Raw genomic sequence first — 24484 nt, 5'->3', positions numbered from 1 at the left:
TTAGTTAACCTATTTAATTCAGCTTAGAAATAGAAGGCTCTATTTTTGTGGGTGGATTATTTGTAGGACTTCAGAACTAATGGGCTTGCAGCATCCCAACATTCTGAAATGTGAACTAGTGAGGCAGAAGAGGTTTTTTGGTCCAATTATTTCAAATTCTTTCTTTTGTTTTTTTTGTTGGTGTGGTGTTTTTTGCTTTTGTTTTTGTTTTTTGGCAGGGGGAAGAGATTGGTTGACCTCTATTTAGATGGACGTTCTCACAAACAATTGCTAACTCTTGTGATTGTGAGTATTGTGACACTCGGAGTTATTCTTAAAACCCCAGTTCCTGGAATTATGTGAGAACTGTAGCTTTTTGAAAATAAGTTTTTAATAGTTCATGCTTGCGAAGAAAAGCATGAAAAGGTGATAGTCCCATCCCACTATACCATAAAGGTTCAAAACCAAAAGGCAAAGACAAGAACCCTAAGGATGTGTCTACACTAGGAACTAATGTCTAAGTTAACTTTAACAGCAACGAAGGGTCCTGTGGCACCTTATAGACTAACAGAAAAGTTTTGAGCATGAGCTTTTGTGAGCACAGACTCACTTCATCAGATGCTGGTCAAAGTGAGTCTGTGCTCACGAAAGCTCATGCTCAAAACTTTTCTGTTAGTCTGTAAGGTGCCACAGGACCCTTTGTTGCTGTTACAGATCCAGACTAACACGGCTACCCCTCCGATACGTTAGTTAACTTTGAAGTTTGGCACTACTTCAAAGTAGCCACCAGAGAGTCAACACACATTTTTTTTCCCTTACTTCGAAGTTAACTTTGAAATCCTTACTCCATTCCTGGGAATGGATGAGTGCCCTACTTCAAAGTTTAATTTCAAAATAGGGTGTGTGTAGACACTCAACTTTGAAGTTATTTTTGTAGCGTAGACACAGCCTAAATGTATTTTTAATCTCATATTTTTCATGCAATCTAGTAACTTTGGGTGGTAGGGGAGGAGAGGCTGACATGATATTTGAATGCTTACCTCTACATTTCAGTATTCTGATCTTTTGTTGTGAAACCTCCAGGTCACTTGTCCTCTAGAGACAAAGGAATCATCCAGCAAAACCCATGGAGCAAAGGGTTCATGTTCTCCATATTTCTGAGATTAAAAACAAGTAGATAAAACTGCTTAAATGAAATATAACAAAGTCCTCTCAGTTCCCAAGCCTTCCTCATTTTCTTTCTATCCCACGAGGATGTAAAAAAGGGCACATACACATTTTTTCCCTTCATGCGTAGATCACTGTCATGGGATTGTCACTTGGTGCACTGACCAAGCCACTGAGACTGCCTTGTTGCCTTCTGGGGCTCCCTACAACCCTGTCCTGTTGGGCCAGAAGCTTTCTTGCTCAGCCAAGGCACAGAGTTGGGGTTACCACCAGTGTTCCCTGTAAGCTGAGTGCTTGGCCATCCACCCAGGATCCATTCAGGTGCTGCCCAGCTGGTTACCCAAGCTCCCACAGCCACCTAAAGTTGCCAGCATGTGTTTCTGTGGTGGTATCCATTTGCACATACCTTGGTTCATATAATAACATTTCTTTTGCCCATAAATGGAAAAAAGTTAGAGGCAATATAGGTTACCACCTCACTGCAGAGCAACACAGACGTTGAACTAGTCAACTTTGGAAGGGTTCAGCTATAAAGCCGTTGACAACACCCAGGAACCCAACCCCCAAAAAGGGACCAAACCCCCAAATAAATCCATCTTTCAGGTATAAAATTTTACACAAAGAAAGCTCATAAAGATGTCTGCCTCATTTATCAATAAAAGAGAGATAACACAGTGGTTGCCTCTCCCCTTGGCAACAAATATTTACACAGGGCTTGAAAATAAATTAAAAGTGTTTTTGTTAAGTCTAAAAAGTAGGATTTACATGATTGCAAGTGAAAACAGACAGATCAAAGTAAGTTACTAAATTAAAATAAATAAACGATGCCAGCTAATTCTAATATACTAAGAAACTTGTTACATGCAAATTCTTACCCTAAAAGTTGTTCTTATTTCAGGCTAGAGTTGATTTTTTCTGACCTGGGCCTTGCAGCTTTGTCTTCACCCTTTCACTACAGTTCTTCATTTCTCTGTCTCTTCATTTGTATCCTCTGAGCATAGGGAGGCAATTTCAAAAGTGAGCTGGAGACCAAGACCTGATTGTTGTCCATTTCTTAAACAGCTCTTCTCCCAGGACTGGAACCCTTTGTTCAGTCTCCCCATCCCCATGGAAAAGTAGCAGATTCAAGATGGATTCCTGTACTAGGTAGCATGCTCACACGTCTTTCTAGGACCAACCACAATTTGGGCTTACTGAAAAAATAAAAGCATTCATGGGTCTTCAGTGTGAGTACTGAGCCATTAGGGTCCTAAAGTATCACTAATGGCCTTCATTAGCACATTTAGAATTAAAAACAGATTCACATTTTGTATTTCTAGCTCCACATATGAAAACAATACCCACACAAATGTACAGGTTTAGCAGATTGTAACTTTAAAAATTATGTTACATGACTTGACTTACATAAAGTGTCTTTGAGTTATGCATATTCAAATTCATAAGCCAATTTTCGTAAAGCATGGGCAAGGCATGGAATTCACCTTTACATCATATGAGGTGGGAGTGAGATTTATATGGCTATGTCTAGATTGCAGGCTTCTGCCACTCCAGGATCCTTCTGCTGACATCCCAGTCATCCCTGTTCCATGAAGAAGAAGGGATGTGTTGGCAGAGGGGGCCTTCCTGACATTTGGCCCAGTGTAGACAGGCCAAATGTTTTGAAAGTATTTCCCAACAGAATTGTCTGCAGGAGATACAGAAATGCATTGTGGAATTTGCGTATCTTTTGCTGACAGATCTGTTCAATCTAGACATAGCCTCTGTGAACTGGAGTATTTTTGTAATGCAGTGAATTTTGTTTTGACTTGCTAGCTTCCCTATCCCAGCCCAGCCTATTTAAACTGGAAGTGAGGTAATGGGGACAGACAAGGGATACGTATTAAGATAAACTTTCTCTTTTTTTTTTCTTTTTTTAACAGAAACTCACTCAGAAGTAAACCAGGTCAGGGGATGATTTACAAAATTATCATTGTCCTATGGTGTTAATGTGATAGCTGGTTTCAACTGACATCTGTGATAAACAATTGGATGCGCCTCTTCTTTTGCATGAACTAGAGTTTCTAATTAATTATGCAAAAGCTGAAAACATGCAAATAAGAGTAGACTGAAAATAATAGCCAAAATCTAAGATAAGGTGCACTCTCACACCTTGTTCATTTATTGATAGCCATTGCTCTGACTGCAATGGTTTCATTTTGACAATGGGTTTTTCCAGAAGTAATATATATATCGATATCACTACTATGTATTCTAAGACTTTGTTCTGTTATGATATACAGTCACGTAAAGCTGACACATTAATATGGAAAATATGCTACAAGAACATGAATGATTTTTCATTCAACTTGCATTCATTTATACAGGCTACTTTACACACAGTAAAATTTTTCCTACAGTATCAGGAAAGTTTTCTTTTTCCACTTATTTATTTCCATGATTTAACAAGTTTATTGTGTACAAAAGAAAAAAAATTCCACATCTATTTCTCGTTCACCATATGGGGGCATTGAACATGTAACACAAGGTTATGTTCAACATCACTGTTTGCCCGGTGTTCTCTATACATGCAATCAGGCCTGTTGGCAGGGAGTGCAGGGGGAGGGGGCGGCAAAGGGGCAGTTGCCCCAGGGCCTGGCATTTCATAGGGGCCCAGTGCTCCAGCTGGCACTGCGTTTGGTAAGCAGCAGTGGCTGTAGCTTCAAGAGCCTTTAAAGTGCTGTGGTAGTGCCACTCTGCATGGCTCAAAGGGAAAGGGGGGGAGTGGGAGGGGTGGGGACCCTAAAACTACAGTCTAGGTGGTGCCAATAGCTGCCTGCCCTAGGCTCTGCTTCTTCCACCCTTGGCCACACCCCTTCTGAGTCACAGAGCCAGGCCCTCCTCCCACCTGTCCCTGGGGATGGTGGTAGCTGTTGTCCCCACTGCATGCAATCAAATGTTTCACCATCACTGTAAACAAAATAGGTGTGAGGAGTTATCCATGTGATCATCAAGGAGCATATTACTCCAATTTGCATGCCACAGAGTATCATTTTCATAACCATTATCTGAACAGTATCATCCCATGGGGTAGTTACCTTTTGTAACTGTGGAACTCCCCTGGGCTCTTTTCACCTGTCATCTCATTCTGGGTTGTTTTTTTTGTTTTTGTTTTTGTTTTTGTTTTGTTTTGTTTTTTCACTTTGCAACAGAAATTGTCATTCCTGCTATCACTGGGACATGGAATCTCTCCCTGTTTCTTTGGACAGCATCCAGCAAAATGGGCCCAAATCTCAGTTGGACCTTTTGGTACTACGACAAAACAAATCATAAATATAATACTGAACACGATAATATTGATTCAGAGCCAAATTTTCGAAGGCCTGCCAAGAAACAAGGAAAGGTGCCAAGTTATGAGCAGGAAGAAATCATGCCATGAATTTTCTTCAGGAGTCTTTTAGCAGTCGTGGTACTCATGCCCTGACTTTCCCCACCTGAGACCTTCTATTTTGGGGATATCCTCCTTCAGCACAATCTGGTTATGAGTTGCTGGTGCTGTCTGACAGCCCCAAAAGTGGAGAGTCACAAGCAGTGCTTTGCTTGTGCTTTGATCATACATCCACTGGGTAAAACAGACTTTCTTTGCAAAATCTCAGCGACAAAAACAATTGTTCTGATCTGTAAATCACATACTTGCATAAATTAACAGCCTGCTTGTATGTGTAGCAAGAGGATTTGTATGCACATGTGCAAGATTTTGCAGCAAAACAGCTGCATCCTCTCCTCTTGCATGAACCTTTGGAAGCTGGCCATGTAAATGTACACTGAGAAGTGAATGTGTTTGAAAGCAAAATAGTTGCAAACTTGTTACCCTTTTACTTATCTATCAAGATGTGATGTATAAACCACCTTAATGATATCACAAAAGGTCAAAATAGTGCTATAGCATTTTAAAAAGAAAACCTCCACTAAATTACAGCTATTGCATCAAGGTCAATGACTGAATTATCATCACAGCTCCTGAAAACTGCCAAATAAACTCTCAGAGGTCTGTTACTTGTAATACTGAAGTTTGGAGCAAATAGTGCAAAGGACTGATTTAACTAGCAATTAGATTAGATTGTAGAACTATATATATATAAAATAATAATGTGTGACCTTCAACATCTGTTGATCATCTTCAGCATCTGATGAAGCAGGTCTTTGCCCATGAAAGCTTAGGGTCCAAAATATCTGTTAGTCTATAACGTGCCACAAGACTTCTTCTTACAGCAATGAAGGGTCCTGTGGCACCTTATAGACTAAGAGAAAAATTTTGAGCATGAGCTTTCGTGAGCACAGACTCACTTCATCAGATGCTGGTCTTGGAAATCTGCAGGGCCAGGCATAAATAAGCCAGAGCAAGGGTGGGGATAACAAGGTTAGCTCAGTCAGCAAGGGTGAGGCTTACTACCAGCAGTTAATCTGGAGGTGTGAACACCAAGGGAGGGGAAGCTGCTTTTGTATTTAGCCAGCCATTCACAGTCTTTGTTGAAGCCTGAACTGAGGATGTCGAATTTGCAGATGAATTGTAGCTCAGAAATTTCTCTTTGGAGTCTGGTCCTGAAATTTCTTGGCTGTAGGATAGCTACTTTTAAGTCTGCTACTGTGTGGCCTGGGAGATTGATGTGCCCTCCTACGGGTTTTTGTGTATTGCCATTTCTGATATCTGATTTGTGTGCGTTTATTCTTTTACATAGAGACTGTCCAGTTTGTCCGATGTACATAGCAGAGGGGCATTGCTGGCACATGATGGCATAAATTATATTGGTAGATGTGCAGCTGAATGAACCCACGATGGTGTGGCTGATCTGGTTAGGTCCTGTAATAGTGTTGCTGGTGTAGATATGTGGGCAGAGCTGGCAACGAGGTTTGTTGCATGGATGGGTTCCTGAGTTAGAGTGATTGTGGTGCGGTGTATATTTGCTGGTTAGGATTTGCTTCAAGTTGGCAGGTTGTCTGTGGGCAAGGACTGGTCTGCCTCCCAAGGCCTGTGAAAGTGGGGGATCATTGTCCAGGATGGGTTGTAAATCCCTGATGATGCGCTGTAGAGGTTTTAGCTGAGGACTGTAGCTGATGGCTAGTGGTGTTCTGTTGGTTTCCCGCTTGGGCTTGTCCTATAATAAGAGGCTTCGCGGCACATGTCTGTCTCTGTTGATCTGTTTTTTCACTTCCTCAGGTGGGTATTGCAGTTTCAAGAATGCTTGGTAGAGATCCTGTAGGTGTTTGTCTCTGTCGGAGGGGCTGGAGCAAATGCGGTTATATCTTAGTGCTTGGCTGTAGACAATGGATTGTGTGGTGTGTCTGGGATGGAAGCTGGAGGCATGAAGGTAGGCGTAGTGGTCAGTGGGTTTATGGTACAGGGTGGTATTGATGTGGACTGTTCCAGGCTGAGGTTGATGTTGGGGTGAAAGTTGTTGAAGTCCCGGTGGATTCCTCCAGAGTCTCCTTCCCATGGGTCCAGATGATGATGATGTCATCAATGTAGCGTAAGTAGAGACGGGGAGTTAATGGACGAGAGCTAAGGAAGCGCTGTTCCAGGTCAGGCATGAAAATATTGGCATATTGAGGGGCCATGGGGTACCCACAGCTGTGCCGCTAATTTAAAGGTATATATATCATCGCCAAATCTGAAATAGCTGTGTGTGAGGATAAAGTTACAGAGCTCAGCCATGAGATGTGCTGTAGCATCATCAGGGATACTGTTCTGGACAGCATTTATTCCATCTTTGTCTCTCTGTCTCCCAGCCCAGACTAACTGCTGCCCAACTCCCAGTTCCAATTCAAACCCCTCAGGCTCCACGTCCTCCTTTGTCTCCAATACAAAGGTGTTACCTGGTCATCAAGGTTTCCCTCAGCAGGAGACCCACACCCTCTGAGAGCCACTCACACACACACAGGTATTCCCCACTCCATCACAACTTGTTACTAGGCTGGTGAACTCTACTTATACAATATACAACTATCAAAACAAAACAAAAAAAATAGTGTATAGACTAGCACGGCTTCTTCTCTGTTACTAATATACAACTAGTTTGATGTTTCTGGCCTGCCTTTTGACGTCTGCCCTAACTCATGGTCCTGAGCCACTCCACAGTGCGACGGGGCACTGGATAACATGATTAAAATATATTACGACTGTTACAAAGACAGATGGTGACCAATGGTACTTTAAATCTGCTGAAGGCAGGACAAAAAGCGATTAACAATCTGCAGCAAGGTAAATTTTGGTTAGATATTAGGAAAACTTTCTAACTATAAGGATAGGTAAACACTTAATGGCCGTGTCTACACTAGCCAAAAACTTCGAAATGGCCATGCAAATGGCCATTTCAAAGTTTACTAATGAAGCGCTGAAATACATATTCAGCGCCTCATTAGCATGTGGGCGGCCGCAGCACTTCGAAATTAACGCGTCTCGCCACCGCGCGGCTCATCCAGACGGGGCTCCTTTTCGAAAGGACCCCAGCTACTTCGAAGTCCCCTTATTCCCATCTACTCAAAGGAATAAGAGGACTTTGAAGTAGCCGGGATCCTTTCAAAAAGGAGCCCTGTCTGGACGAGCCACGTGGCGGCGAGTTGCTTCAATTTCGAAGTGCTGCGGCCGCCCACATGCTAATGAGGCGCTGAATATGTATTTCAGCGCTTCATTAGTAAACTTTGAAATGGCCATTTGCATGGCCATTTCGAAGTTTTTGGCTAGTGTAGACGTAGCCAATAAGTGGCAAAAGGAGTAGGTGGAATCCTTGTTCTTACAAGTTTTTCAGATCAGGTTAGGATGTTCTAGGTTTACTTGGGCCTGTCTCACAAGAGGATGGATGAGATGATCTCTTGAGAACCCATCCAATTGTACACTTTTATGACTCTGTGATAGGTATTACTGTAGCCTGCATATTTTAAATGCTGTCTGACAGACATTTTACAGCCTTTGTAACTTTTCTTCCACAAAGGACTGCATGATAAAAAACATACGGCAGTTACTTGATCGTGTTGTCCATGGGATATCAACAGTCTAAAAAGAATATAAAGAGTTCAGTGCAAAATGTTGGAATAACAAAGAGCAGGTGCTCTCTGCCTTTCCATTGTTCATGTATTATGTGCTGCAACAAGTTGGCCTATATCCGATTACGCTTCCTTGTGACACTGTCAGTAATTCAAATTAAGCAGATGTAATACAATCCCGCATAATGGGATAGGAGGAAAATTTAGAAAAATGCATTTTTCTAGTTATGATTTGCAGTTTACAAATATCACAGAAGTACTTGGGTTACCTATAGGAAAATACAAATATGCAGGATTTTTTTGGCACATGCTGTATCACATCACAATAGCCTATTGATTTGCATATTCTTTCTGATTATTATCTGGTAATTGAGTAAGTAAATACATACTGCAATTACCATGTACCCTACACTTCCATCTACTCTGAAGAATAGAATTAAACATGTATTTATCCTATAGCTACATAACCATCTGTATTATATAACAAATGAATGGTAGTTTATACATAAAGATAATAAAAGAGAAGCCTGCCCACTCTGAGTCACAGGGATGCCATGCAGGCATATGCATCCATGCAGATGGATCACATTGCAGAGCTGAAGCCTCCTGTTATATCATCATTTCTTCTACCACATTAGGTAGTAAACAACCATATTTGAACTCATGGAATGTGTGCAGAAAATAATGCCTTGTGTTGCAACAAAAATAAATTGCTTGCCAACTGCTCTGTTGACAAACCGACAACCTCAAAGAAGATTCTCTCATATCCTAAGAAAGATGGTAAAACTCTTTTTGATCAAGATACCATAGAAAGGTTGTCAGATCATAGCAAGTTAGGTGAATCCACAATAAGTGATGCCTTTGATAATCAGGAAGAATTTGTTAAAGTTGTTTGCAAAAGCCACATGCTTCTTTCACTCTGTTCCCTTCACTGAGTGTGGTGGAGAGGAGATTTCCATAAAATTATTTTAATTAATGCATGTGATAATTATATATTTGGTGATAATTCTAATAGATAGAAATTAATCATTTTTCCACATGTTGAAAATGAATGCAGATTGGATAATATCAGACAAAGCAGAAGCATCAACTACTGGAATATCGTACTGTCAGATGCAATGTATGCCCCATTTTCTTGGCAGCTCTTTTCTTTACCTTTTCTCCTTCAGTTTCTGAAAGCAAAAACTGGATAACTGATACATGAATAACTGGTCATGGCAGGATCCATAAGTGCTGGTACCTGGCCTGAAGTGGTTTCCATCACACATAGAATTTGGTTCAAAGGTTTTCAGCACTCCTGCTACACAAGTCATTCCCAGCACCTCTACTGAGAACCTCTTTTCCATGGTCATGAGAAGTGGGTCTGTCCCACAAAAGCTCACCTAATAAATTATTTTGTTAGCCTTTAAAGTGCTACTTGACTGCTTTTTGGTTTTGATCCTCATGAGAGTTACATTTGACATCTCTCAGGCCTATGTCTCTTCCAAAGTTTCACTTCTAGAAATTCATCCCTTGTAAATTCTTATTAAATGAAAGCATCCTTTGAATGCCCATTAAGTCACAGAAACGAGGTCATGTAGCACAAACTGTGTCCGTGCTGCGTTGTTCCTTACAGTATTGTATCTAGAAGGTTGTTTTTGGAAACAAATAGATTTAATCCAGCACAGTTTCCCTCTGTAATTAATGGTTTGTCTTCCTTTTACCAAAATGGCTTGCACGCTTCAGGATAAGACTTATCTAACCTTTTTGAGGTTTCCCCTCAATCTGGAAAATGCACAATATTAGTATCAGAGGGGTAGCCATGTTAGTCTGTATCTGCAAAAACAACAAGAAGTCCTGTGGCACCTTATAGACGAACAGATTGTTTGGAGCATAAGCTTTCGGGGGCAAAGACCCACTTCGGTTTTTATACTTCAGGTCACTGACAGAAAACAAAGGAAAATCCTCATCAGTCAAGTAAAAGGTGCCAACCAAACCAATATGGTTTCTCACAAAGAGTAAGGGGAACAAGCTACTCATAATAAACTACAGTGTTTTTATGGTGGCTCCCCATCCATGATACCTGCTTGTTATCTATTTTGAAACATATTTGACACTTATGCTTTTATTCACTAATGAGAAATTAAAAGACTCTTTAAACTCCTCAGATTTTTATCAGGGTGGGTTTGACTTTGGCAGGGGGCATATCATAGAGTTTTATTTTTTCCTCATAAGCCCATTAATTAGCATAAAATAAGCTAAATATATAGCTGCTTCATACTTAAAAATACAGACAGCAAACCACTATCAGAAGAATGTTATCTGGAAGGCTTAGTCAGATAGTACTTCATGTAAGTTTTGTGACCCCATTTACTTTTAATTGATTCTGCAGCACCAGGCCCTGTATGGAGTGTTCTAAATCAATGTCAGCCATATAAATCGATAATAAACTGTACAAGATCCTTTCTTAGTTGTAGTTAAAGATATCTTATTTAAGAGGATATGGGTAAAACTCTTAGCAAATGAACGTAAATACAGCCAGAATTCATTCTGGACTCCCTTTCTCCTGTGTTTTACAGATTGAGGAATGTCACACATCAAAATGTAGATTCTTTCTGTCTCCCTTCATGAATGATTCAGCAGGGATTTGTGAATGTTTTCCATTCACACAGCCATTCTGAGCTGTATTGTATTTCCTCTACCCGTTTATTAGCTGAAAATACATTACTTTATCTCAATTATAGAATAGGATTTATAAATACACTGGTAAGATCACCCTTAACAACGGCTTTAAACATGGTTTGGTATTCTGCCTTACTTTGGATAGAAGGAATAGTTCACCTTAGCAAATATAAAACAGAAGCCAATTAATTTTTCCAGTTATGGTTTTCCAATATTTTTTTCATTTTCATAAAAATTTGTATGTGAAAACAGCTTTGTTTCCACAAAAAATAATGTCTCATCGAAAAGCTGAAAGAAAAATTTCAAACAACTCCTGACAACAACCAGCTTAAATCATGTGGATAAGTCTTAAAATGTAACAAAAACCAGGAACTGGTTTCCATGTAGCTCCTTTTTGAACTGTGTTATCTAGGGGGAGGGCTTGCTTAGAGCAAGCAGGCACCCACAACTGCAATAAGCCCAGTTTTCTTTTCATCCTTAAACTTCCATAGTTGCAATCATGTGTGCTATTTTCACTACCAGGCATGCATGGTGACAGTATATTCTTGTAGAGGGGTCCCGAGTGCTGAACTTTGCTTTCCATATTGATTTAAATTAGATACATTTCCACAAATAGGAACCTTCAGTCTAGAAAGTTGCTTCAGAAGTCTTCTTACCAAGATTCAGGTCCCACATTCTTTGGCTAAGATTACTAAGATTAGATGCTTTTTAAGGTCTAGCCATTGAAAGGTTTCTTATGGTGCTCACGACCATTGTCTGCAAGTGCTTGTTCTCTTGCAGCTGCCTATAAGAGACATGTAACTCAAAACTGGACTCAGAAAACCAATATGCTTCAGAAACCCCATCAAACTGGAATCATAGTGCAACTGTTCGAGACATTATGAACTTGGGCTTCATCCTCATCGAAAGACGAGATGTCCCTCTGATAGCTCTGTGCAACACTACATGGTTGCCATTCACATGAGTTCCAGTAAACCTTTCTTTAGGGATATTGTATAATCTTTCTACAGTATCCAAACTGTCATGTACGCATCATCACTAAGGTATCTGAGTACTATTTGGGGAACCCCTACTACTTCTTTGAGATTACATTTGTATAGCATGAATCCTAAACCACCAAATGGCATTCAGACACATGCAGTAGGCCAAATCCTGAACTTATGCAAATTGCCACTGTACTACTTTCTTCATTGGCGATATGCTGATTGACATCCCTTGATGGCCCACCCGATTTGTAAGCTTTCTCATACCCACTGTGAACCTAAGAGTGTTAACATTCTTGCGCTAAGCCTGATTATTAACAAAACACTTGCAAATTTATTCCTTTGTTTGGGACAACACTTTTGTTGAATACCCTAATGTTAGTGTCACTGGACCTACAAAGCAAGAGAAGAATTTAGAGAAAGGTATATATGGATTTTACACTGGCTGGTTTCGTCAAAGAGCCCCAAACCAAGGAAGCTTTGAATTTTACCAGGCTAGTTACTGAAGGATCTATCTACATTATCTTCTCAGCCCTCAGTCCCATTGTACAATATTACAAAATGTTAGTCAGTCACCCAAAGCTCCTGTGCTGCAAGTTACTCCAGTTTCAGGATCTGAAACAACTAGAATTATTGGGGTTTTGATCTTTTAAAGAGACCTTCAGTGACTGCTGGGAGGCAAGTCATTTCCAGAAGGAGAAAAAAGGAAGATGCTCTTACCATATCTTAAAGTCTGTAAGACCAGAAGGTGCCCCATGACCATCTAGTCTAACCTCTTGCACATCGCATGCCACAGAACCTTACCCATCCACAGTGGTGCAGGAACATTTTTAAGTATGGGGGTGCTGACACCCCCTCCTCCCATTACCTCTGTCCTCCTCCCACAGCTGAGTTCAGGAGCAAAGCCTTGGCCTGCAGGCTAGCAGTCAGGATCTGGGGCAGAGCCCTCTGGTGTGCAGGGCCAGGAGTTGGAACCCCCAGGCCCAGAGCCAGCAGCAGAGACCTGGGCATGCAAGGCAGTAGCCAGGATCCCTCGTGTGGAGCCAGAAGCAGGTGTCTGCCTCCCTCCACTGCTTTGCTCTCCCAGCTGCACAGCTCCATGGGGGAAGGGGCAGGAGTGGAATGTGGCACCTGGGGGAACAAAGCAGCAGGACCATATTGCTCCACTTCTTCCCCCAGCGGTTGCAGGTGATTGCTGGGGTGGCGGGGGAGGGAGGGGAGAAGGATTGCCTGGGTGGGGGAGGGAAGAGGCAGGGCCTGTGGCTGATGGGGGTTGTCCAAGCCCTTCCTGGGGCTGAGGAGTGGGGTCACATGACTGGTCTCCCCTTACCTGTCTCCACTGGCGGGGCAGCAGCTGGGTTCCTGAGTGTGGGGCCAAGAGCAGAGCCTGCAGTGAGCAAGGAGACAGTCAGTGCCTTGGGCATTAGGCCAGGAATCTGGAGGTGCTACAGCATGCCCTGCACCCTTAGTCCGTGCAGTTATGCCTGTCCAGTCCAGGAATAGGCCCGTAACATTTGGCCAAGTTACTGAAGTCCTCAGGTCACGATTTAAAGATGTCCAGTTCCAGAGTAATCACCATTTCGTCTAAATCAAACCAGCAAGTGAAACCATGGGCTCTATGATGCACTGGAAGGTTTTTTTTGTTTTTTGTTTTTGTTTTTTTTTTGCCAGTCATGGTATTAATTACATCAGATTCATTTTTTAATTACCTGATTAAGAAAGGAGGAAAGAGAACGCACAGTGGCATAAATGGAATTCTGTTATATGGCTCAAGGAAACATGAAGCATGGGAACATGTGTCATCTCACATTGCTCAGGTATGGAACACACTGACATATAATTACTGCATGCATTGTAATAAAGTACAGGATATGAATGCTTTACAGTCCTTTAAGCACTTACATTTTTTCCTTTTAGCTTTTCCAAGGACTAATTATAGCCCAGAGAGGTGGTGGAGTGGATGCAACATAAGCCACAGCAAGGTCAACATGAAAGAAGTTAAGACAGTAAACTACTGATAGAGAATATTGTGCCAAATGCTGTACTAATCAGAAGTAAGAAATTGCATTCAAAAGAGAGATAACCAGGGTATAAACACTGGCATGTCTACCATAAGGTTATTTCAAGTCCTCTCTCATTTCTTAGATTTTAAAATGTTAAAACTGTGAATGTGGATGCTCACCAAAGCACAGAGGTCACAATTTACCTAGCCCCTCTCCCCAGGGCATGTCTAAACTCACAGGAAGATTGACACTTCAGAAGCTGATCTTCCAGAGTTTAACTGAACGTGTCTAGTAGGGTCTGGTACGTCGACTTAAGCTGTGCTATTCTCATAGCTGGAGTCGCGCATTTTAGGGGAATAGACTCAGAGGGGTAGCTGTCTTAGTCTGTAGCTTCACAAAGAACAAGCAGTTCTTCAGGACCTTAATGACTAATAGATTTATTTACTCAGTCATGAGCTTTTGTGGGTAAGACCCTCTTCCTCAGGTTTGAAGCAGACAATTAGAATCCAGGGTTAAGATAAAGATAAAGCTCATTAACTACTAAATAAATGTGTAAGTCTTTAAGGTGCTACACGATTGTTTGTTATGCTTTAGGCTGAATTTCTCTCCTAGTGCAGACCTGCTGTCTCAAAAGAGACCTTCAGGGTGAAACTTGGGAGTCTGGAAGGTGTATGGGGGGCAGGTTGCATGAGGCATGTTCCCCAGCTTGTTGCGCAGGTGTGTGAGCGGGAGCCCAGGGATGGGATGTGTCCTTGAGCAAATCACTTTCTAAAATCTTTGAAATTTAGCAGCTCTGCCAGGAGCTGAGCAAGGAGGGATGAATTAGTCTTTGGGCAGGCAAGCACCCATGGTCATCACAGACACATACAGTAGCTCCCCACAGGTGTGTGGCCTCATTGCCTTGCCTCAAAAATAAGATCCCAAAGAACAGAAAACACAAAACGTTCCTGGAGTTTTTCTGTTCTGAAAGTTAGAAAAGGCTTGGATTGGGGATGGCTGACAGTGTCAGGTCCTGCTTTTCATGTGATATTCCTACTGGCAAATACAAATACCCTCATCAACTAAATGCCAGTTCCTATGCTCTTTCCCCTCTAGCACAACATCTTCTTGCCAGTTCAGATGCCTTCCTTCTTATTTTTCCTCATCTCCTGATGGTGGAGGCAAAGTCATCTTTGAAAAGCTGGCTGAAATGTATGAAAACATCTGGCAAAGCGGGTCTTTGGCCACGAAAGTTTATGCTCCAAAATATCTGTTAGTCTATAAGGTGCCACAGGTCTTCTTGTTGTTTTCAGAACAAAAAAACAGTCATTTTTTTATAGAATACAGACTAACACGGCTATATCTCTGTTACTTCCTTAACATAAGGTAAATAGACTTGACCATTTCTTCCACATCTGGGAAACATTCTCGCCTTCTAACACAGGTTGAACCTGTCTAATCTGGAACTCTCATTTGGCAACATCCGTAATCTGGCAGGATTTTAGTTAACTGGATGACCATTTATCATGGGTTTGGCCAAGTCTCCCACAGTTCTGTAAAGTTTGTTTCAAGCCACAGTCCTGGCTGTCAGCGTTCTCTGCTGTTGTTAAGCTGTAATTTACCCCTAAAAGTCTTCTAAGATCTCAGTCAGCAGTGGCAGTATTGGTAGTGCTGCTAGACATTACTGACCTCCCATGGTCCAGCAAATTCTCTCATTTGGCACTGGTCAGGTCCCAAGGGCGCTGGATGAGAGAGGTTCAACCTGTACTAGCAAACCAGGATGAAGGAATATTCATGAGCTGCATATCCTCAAATGAGCATGCAAAATGAAACCACCTGGCCATACTACCCAGTCAGTATTAGATGACCGCATTTTCTCTTCTATCTGTTTCTTTGGAAAGAGCATTGGTGAGCCAAACAAACATTTTTTACCCAAATCTGTCTCCTAAAATATACAGAAACACTTTGAATTCATTGTCAGAGGTAAAAGCCAATTCCTGCAGTCACGCCAACCCGCCTCTGGTTTCAAAGATACATTTCAGTTGTGTGTGCCTTGTGACGTGCAGTATAATACCAGCATCTTACTGTACTGGATACTAATTAGAAAAAGAAATGTGTTAAATGTCGGGCCTCAGGAAAGCAAACTTAACATTCTGACAGCAGCTAGAGAGTGATAGCCGTAATCAAGCATTTCCCTGCTTACATCTGTGCCAAACAACTTCACTTTCTTTCAGCTAAATCTCCAAAAGAGACGATTTTTCTTTACTATTCCAAAGAAGTGTGTCCTCAGTTCCCACCTGCTGATATTGCCAGAAATAAGGCCACAGCTGACCAGATGTTACAAGTCAGCAAAGCAATGCATTAAACCATTGTCTGTGCTTCTAGGTTGTGTAATGGGAATTGCTAACATTTTCCCCACCTCCATACACACCCCATTCCCCAAACTTCAGTAGTTTTGTTATGCTTTCATTAAACAAAGAGGTTTCTTAAAGCTAGAATTATGTCTCTTTTTTGAATTTGACATGGAGGCAAAATTCAGGCTTTCTGCCAGACTGAGAGTTTGATATAATTTGGAAAACACAATATATTAGAACAGCTTTTGGGAGCAAAGGAAAAGCAGATGTCACTCCAGTGACACAGAGTAATCTATTTGCTCAGTGCTTGTATTTTGCTACCAATTTTGTATTTTTCAAAAAGGACAATAAAAGAATTGTGCTCTCTGCTAATTAATGACAAGCTGGTAAAAGCATCTATCCATTGTTCCATTTATTTCTTCATTTCCAGCTGTTAACAGCCCTGTTCTGAAATGAATCAATGTCGTTTACACAATGCTGTCACCCCTATTGTTTCTTTATCAGCCTCGCATTTTCATAAATCGGAGGTGTTAATTCCTTAATGGCTTCTCTCAGAGCTTTAAAATGTATGCAAAATGGTAATCCACCTCCTAAACAATTCATGTTTACACAGGCACACTCTTAAATATGTTTACTATCAAAATGAATCCTTTGTTTGGATCTAGCTCTATCTGTTTGTTTTCCAAACACTGAATCATAGCGGGTATATAGAGTCTAATAGCAACACTATAAGATAACATTCGTTTTTGGAACCCAGTTAATTCTATTTCAGTGTAAAAAGTCGTGCATTTTTCCTGCAAGAGCACTTGGAGCCTTTAAATGCAGTTCTTGCAGGGGAGTGCGCTCTGCCCATGAACCCCACCACTTGGTGGGAGAAGTACGTGACAGCAGCAATGGTGGCCCCGGCGTCTCTGGGGAGTCACTGGCATTGAGTTAGAATGGGGAGCCTGGGGATGCCTGGCTCTGGGGGAGGGCATTCAGCTAGAATGGGGGTGGGGCTAGGGGATCCTGACTGGTGGAGGGGGAGGGCATTTATTCAGAGAGGCAGTGGGGGCGGTTGGTTTGGGAGTACCTGGCTCTATAAAGCTTTGTATAATATAATGTGGTAAATAGGGGAAGATGACACCCACAAGTGTAACAAGAAGTCCTGTGGCACCTTATAGAATAACAGATATTTTGGAGCATATGCTTTCGTGGGCAAAGACCCACGTCGTCAGATGCATAATAGGTAAAGATTATCAGACTAGATTTAAATGGCTTGTGGGAAAGAAAAATCCACTGGAGGAGCAAGTTAAACAATAATGTTACCAGGAATGAGTCCTTTTTAGCAGTTAAGGGTAATGAACAAATTTCTATGAGGCTGGTAGGAGCATCACATATGAAAAAGTCCCCACATACATAACAGAAATGACAACTTTTCCATAGTGTCTTTTTGGGTCATCCTTTTTAAAAAGATGATTATATCCCTGCTATGAATTTTTAGGATTAAAAATTAAAACCTTTTTTTTTTTCAGATTAACCCTGTTGAACTTGGAAAGATCACTTAATCTCTCAGTGCCTCCAGTTCCCCTCAGTGAAACGGAGATATAGGAATATTTCCTTTTTCTGACCTCTGCCTGCATTGTTGATTTGTGTCAATGAGACTATTCACATGTGTAAAGTTAAGCCTACGTTTAATTCTTTGTAGGACTGGCCTAAGACTGCAAGCTCTTTGTGGCAGAAACTCTTCTTTTCCTCTGTACATACGGCACATAGTGTAATGAGTCTCTGAACTGACTTGGCTTCTTGGCAACAACAACAACAACAATAACAGAAAGTGCATTGTTCTCTATTACAGTCTATAGGTTTTAAAAAGTTATGTCTAGAAAATCGTATTGATTTCATCTTTCTCAAATCATGTTGATTTTTTTGATAAAATCAACCTCATCACAGACCATCTACTCATTTTGTGTCACACATCACCTAGTACGGTGGGATCTTGGTCCACGACGAAGTCTGCCAGGTGCTACAGTAATCTGAACAAATGATTAGTAACAATAATACTTCATATTTACATCCAAAAGCCTGTTCCAGAGCCATTTAAACTAAAGAGAGTCTTTATGTTGACATCAAAGGGCTTTGGAGCAAGACCCACGTGAACACTACTGAAATATCTTTCTGGCTATGTCTACACTAGCCCCAAACTTCGAAATGGCCACGCAAATGGCCATTTCGAAGTTTACTTATGAAGCGCTGAAATGCATATTCAGCGCTTCATTAGCATGCGGGCGGCCGCGGCACTTTGAAATTGACGCAGATTGCTGCCGCGTGGCTCGTCCCGACGGGGCTCCTTTTCAAAAGGACCCCGCCTACTTCGATGTCCCCTTATTCCCATGAGCTGCGCGACGGCGAGGCGCGTCAATTTCTGTGGTGGCGGGATAATTTTGTTTTTCAAATTTTGCTTTCAGATCTATTCTCATCTACATATGGAACAGTTTGATACAGGATATGCTAGCATTATAATAAGCCTAAAGATGAGAAATACCAGATTTTTTACCTGGAAAATAATGTAGCCAATTCCAAGCTGCCTGAGGAAATGTGTGAGAAAAAAGGCACTGGTGGTGATAAAAGGAAGAGTCTGAATAAAAGAACAGCCTTAAATATTATTGATGTAGATTTGTTTAATTCCCTTTTGTATCAATTTAAGGAACAGATTACATATTGCTTAGAAGTGACATGGCAGTTTTCCAATAATGTGCAGTGATTGTAAGACCCTTATAGCTTAAAGGACGGATTCTTCATTTAAAGCTTTGTCTACAATAGTTCTTTTGTCAGTAATAATTTTGTCAGGCAGGTGTACGCTAAAAAAAACAAGCAAACATCCCAACTGACATAATTTGCACTGACAGAAGTGCCGGCAACTACAGCGCTAGGTTGGCAGGAGAGCTTCTTGCTGCTTGCTGAGGGTGGCTTGTTTGAGAGCTCTCTCCAAACAGCAGAGAGCGGCTACACAGGAGACCTTGCAGTGGCACAGCTGCTAAGGTCCAAAGTGAAGACGTAGCCTGGGACTGAAACCTATAGAGAAGATCAGGGCTTAGTAGTGACCATAACTAGCTGCTGCACCGCAGGCAAACACTGGAGTGGACCAGCTGCACCAGCTCTCCTTTGTGCTCGTGTTCTGAGGTTTGTTAATCAGCCATTGTTCTAGGTGGGAATGTTAAGTTAAAGAAAAGGTTGGCCAAAAGCAGCTCCAGGTCTTCCAGCGTAAGCAGGTCCTATGGCATGCCACTGCCTTGGGAAGCAATACACAGGAATAAGAGATATACCAGCAGGGCACATCATTAGAGGTGGACAAAAAGGCCACTTTATAATAAAGTGAGGCTAATCAAAAATTATTCTGTAATTTTACCATCTGTGAAACATCTGCCATTGCTAAACAATGGGGTGTGTATGAACACTGATCAAGCAACAACTGAAGCTCTGGATATGCCAAGCTATATGTGAGTGCTAAAAAGTGTGCAGCACAGAGAAAGGAACAGAACTCTCATTATTGTCCTTTAAATTCAAGAAATGATAAAAAAATAGCTTGCTCAGAAGTGCACTTCCTTACAATTCTCACAGGAAAATAAAGGTGTTCTAGATTGCCCTTTCCGTGCTGTAAACCCTGGGTGAAGTCTGTAGCAGGGACAGCCTGGTCTACACAAGAGAAGTTGGGGCCCTCAGCACTTCTGAGGTCTCGCCAGCACTGGAATTCATTTTATAACATTTAATCTACAAAACAGAATAAGAAAAGCTATTAGTACATTTCCTCACCAATTAAACCTAGCAGGACCTAGCAAACATGTTACAAGAGTTGCCTCTGTCCTGAGATTCCTGGCCTAATTCCAAAACTTTTGAGGTAATTTCTCATCATGAACTAATTCAGGGGTATGCAACCTGCAGCTCCAGAGCTGCATGCAGCTCTTTCGCGACTTCTTTGTGGCTCCCAACGCTATAATTGCGAAGTGAAACAAACAAACAAACAAACAAACAAAACCCCTTCTGATTATTTTTGATAAAGACTGAATAGCTAAAAGACTAATAATGAACTCATACCTAAATATCAAACAATAAGTGAGCTCGAAACATTAATATGTGCAATGCATTCTGGGATATGACACTGTATCTGTGTTTTGATTGCTTTGCCAATAAAGTCTTATTCACATGCACAGGGACTCTTGAATTACTGAGTTTTTTACCAAATTCGAAAAAAAAAAAAAAGCTCTTCTTGCTATTTTGGTTGCCGATCCCTGGGCTGACGCATTCCTGGACTCTGTGGGATCTGAGGACAGAACACATCCCTGCCAGCCTGGCACAGCAGGGTGGGGAAACTTGTTTAGATATGAGGCGACTGATCTACAGCTCACGTGCCACTCTTGGCATGCATGCTGGGGGTTGCTGACCCCTGCTCTACTCTATGCTGATTAGGCCTCAGCTGGGGGCCACACAACAGTGACAGGCAAAAAATGCCCCTGCAATCAACTCAGCATTGAAGCCCCACCTGAGACACCTCACTTTTCTTATGCTCCAGCCTCACAAGGGGTTTGAGGGGAGGGCAGACCAAGTTTCCGGAGCTTTGGGTAGGAGGTGAGGTACAGGAACATGCTGTGGATATGGGGTCTCAGTGGAAGTGATGGTGTGGGAGCAGGTTGGTGGTTTGGGGTCTACAGGAAGTGGGGTACCTGAGTGGGCTGGGAGTGGCTGGACTCAGTGGCTCGCAGGCTGCAAGAGCGGTCTGAGTGTGGGGGGCTGGGTGGGAGAGCAATGGGGGGCACTCACCTGCACAGTTTCCTGGGGGCACATGTGGCTCCATGCCCGCCCCGCTGCTCCAGACACAGCCACCCCTGCTCCTTTTGGCCACGATTCCAGAGAAGCTGACAGGCTAGCAGTCTCGTGCTGCCATTCCTCCATCTGGGCAGCAGGGGCGGGGGGTGTCGGGTAACAGCAGCAAACAGAGCTTCCACCCGCTGCAAGGCAGTGCCCTTGGTACCGCACCCAGCCCTGGCCTTCCCAATCAGACCTGTGAGGCTCGTGGGTCCCCCACCCCTCGAAGTGGGGAACCATTGCTGGCATTCCAGCCATAGAAGGGTAGGTGGAGGCAGCCATAGGGCTGAAGAAGCAGTACAGGCTCCCCACTGTGAGGCGAGGGGGTGCCCCAAGTCTTGTAAGCCAGGATTCGGCAAACCACAGGCTGTAGGTTCCCCACCCCATGGTAGCTACAGAAACTGCAGTACAGCCGAATGCTGCTGATGTTTCACCCGACTGGCTAGATTGGTGGCTATGCCCTACATGGCAAATTTAACTCCAGTCGATAAGAAGGGGAACAGGATCTCCCAGGGAATTAGCTTAATTTATGCACCAAGAAAGCTAATGGGTCAAATAATTAAACAATCACATTGTAAACACCTAGACGATAATAAGCGGATAAGGAATAGCATGGTTTTGTCATGAGCAAAACCGAGTAACAAGCCTTATGGATGGGAGGAAGTGACAGATACAGTTTCATCAGACTTTCTTACGGGCGAAGTAGAGAAATACGACCTAGCTAGACTTTGTGTGAAGTAGGTGTATACCTGGTTGGAAAACAGTTCCCAGGGGATTGTTATCAGTATATCATATTACAAAATGGTTCACAGTCAAAGTGGGGTCTGACAGGGATCAGTTCTGGGTCTGGTTCTGTTCAATAGCTTCACCAATGATTTGGATAATGGCACTTATAACATTTGTGGATGATACCAAGCTGGGAGGGGTTACAAATGCTTTGGAGGACCAGACTAAAAGCCAAAATGATCTGGATAAACTGGAGGAATGGTCTGAAGTAAATAAGATGGAATTCAATAAGGACCAAAGCAAAGTACGCCTCTTAGAAAGGGACAATCAGTTGCACACATGCAAAATGGGAAATAATTGCCTAGGACAGCATAGTGCAGAAGGGTATCAGGGGAGTTTAGTGGATCACAAGCTAATTTTGAGTCAATAGTGGAGCACCCATAGATAATGCATGAATCACAGGCTAGCCCATAGGCCTGCCCTCTGCCCCAGGCTCCATCCCATCTGCATCCCCCTGCCATGGCCATTGACCCCGAGAGTCTAGGAGGGAAAGTGGCATGCAATGGAGCACTGGGAGGCCAGTTGCTTGGGCCTAGCCCCTGTCCCACCCCCACAAGTCAGAATGCCAGCAGGACAGGCATTGCAGCCACAGTCCCCGAGCACTAGAATGGTGGGCACTGCAGCCTCGGCAGGGGACACTCCACAAGAGGACTGGAGCCACAGGCAGAGCAAGAAGTTCAAGCAGGAGGATGGGCTGGGCCATACCTGCTTGTTTGGGGAGGCACAACCTCCCACAACCTATCGCTAACTTCTGCCCACACTAATAATGCTAATAATTTTGCTAGTAAAAAAAGTGCATCATCCTTGGACTATGAGATGTTGTAAGCAAGACACAAGAAGGAATTCTTTGCTCTATTCCAGGGGTCAGCAACCTTTCCAAGGCAGAGTTTTGACCTCTATGTATAATCCGAGTGCCATCACTCGGCAGAGCTTTTCTACTGAGGTGGTGGTTGGCAGCATTAGCAGGTCTTTTGCTGCTCCACGGGTGGCTTGGCTTGGAGCAAGTTTCTGGCTGCATGGGGCAGGAGGGGTGGGGCTGGGCAGCTAAAAATCAGCTCACGTGCCACTCTTGGCATGTAAGTTGGGGGGTGCTGACCCCTTCTCTACTTTATGGTGATTAGGCCTCAGGTGGAGTATTCTGTCCAGTTTTGAGTGCCTGAATTCAGGAAAGATATGGACAAATCAGAGAAAACTCAGCAAAGAGACACAGACATGATTAAAGGTCTAGAAACATGTCCTTTGAGGAGGTTTTAAAAACTGGGTTTATTTAGTCTGAAGAAGAGAAGAATGAAAGGGGATATAACAGTTTTAAAGTATATAAAAGATTATTACAAGGAGGAAGGAGAAAAAATTTCTCCTTAACCTCTAAGGAAAGGCCATGAAGCAAAGGGCAGTTTAGGTTGAACACTGGGAAAAGCATCTTGTCAGGGTAGTTAAGCACCAGAGTTAATTGCTTAAGGAATTTGTGGAGTTGCTGTCATTAGGGATTTTTTTAAGAATACGTTGAGGGATGGGTTGGCTGATACTTAGTCCTGCCATGAGTGCAAGGGAATGGACTAGAAGACTGCTCAAGGTCAATTCCGGGCCTGTGACTCTGTGGGAGCTCCTAGGTCATTGGGCTATATAGATATGAATCCATTAGCCCTCTGTCGTGCACCCCAATGACTTTCTCCATGCAGTCCATTTGAGTCAGGCATAAAAACTGGTTCATGGTGTACTTGGAGGGCATTTCTCTCTCACAGAGAGGTGACATAGGTGTAAAAGGGAACAAATAGTCTTGTGTTGGCTATCTGCAGAGGACTGAATTTCACCTGATACAATGCTAGCAAACAACAAAGTGTATAAATGTGACATAAACACAGTATTATCGGAAAACGGATGATAGCTGCATTTCGGAGGTAAACATGTAGATAAAGTTGAAGGTGCCATTTTCAATTTACAGATCAGTTGCTGCTGTTTGCCTAGGAAGTTATACATGCACCTAACTTGAGAAAGGAGAATATATATATTTTAAGTTATGAAAACTATTTCCATAGATGGGGGTGGGTGTCAATTCTACTGGTCTGACCCCTCCCCTCACCCCAGTGAAATCTCCTTCATTTAAAAATTCCCTTTTGTATCTGGTCTTTGCCCATGAAAGCTTATGCTCCAAAATAATCTAAGGTGCCACAGGACTTCTTGTTGCTTTTCTATCCTATCAGCTAATGAGCACATGACGTTGCTGTTGAAGTGCATCAATGGGAACTGTTTTCCAAGTGGCATCCACACGAGCTCTGAATGACAGGGTGGAGGCAGGGTAGGAGAGGGATGTACATTAAGCCTCTGAAGGGCCTCAAATATCCAAACTCCAAATTTCCAAACCAAAGCAATAAAAAGTAAAGCTGAGGCCCGTGGAATAAACAACTAGTAAACCCTGTCTTTAGAATGAATGTGGGCAGAGAGTGCTTGGCTGCTGGTGATAACCGTCAGTCCTTTTGAGGCCCTGCCACTCTGAATATCTGTACTCATGGGACACAACTGCAAGCTGAGCAGACATACCTGAGCTAGCTTTAGTCTCTGCAGCACTGTATATTTTAGTGCTGGCTAAGTGCATGAATAATTACCCAGAATTCTGCTGGGCCATATAGCCCATATGGGCAGCTGCACTGCTCTGATACCCAGAGCCATCCCATCCATAGGATGTTTGGGGGCAGCCCCAGACTCCTTGCTTTTG

General features: G+C 42.6%; 1 long non-coding RNA gene across 3 annotated transcripts in view; it reads left to right on the top strand.

Moving 5' to 3' along the window:
- Positions 1–24484, top strand: part of LOC142020603 (uncharacterized) — a 120897-nt gene that overhangs the window by 68767 nt on the left and 27646 nt on the right. Inside the window, exon 4 of one of the 3 annotated variants that reach the window (XR_012647456.1) lies at positions 13526–13781. The exons of the other annotated variants lie outside the window; for them this stretch is intronic. This is a non-coding gene — a long non-coding RNA (uncharacterized LOC142020603). Of the gene's footprint in view, positions 1–13525; positions 13782–24484 lie in introns of those variants that run through there. 3 annotated transcript variants of the gene reach the window in all.

Source organism: Carettochelys insculpta, chromosome 14 (assembly GCF_033958435.1).
Source record: "Carettochelys insculpta isolate YL-2023 chromosome 14, ASM3395843v1, whole genome shotgun sequence".
NCBI classification, from domain to species: Eukaryota; Metazoa; Chordata; order Testudines; family Carettochelyidae; genus Carettochelys; species Carettochelys insculpta.
This window is presented reverse-complemented; position numbering and strand designations above follow the sequence as displayed.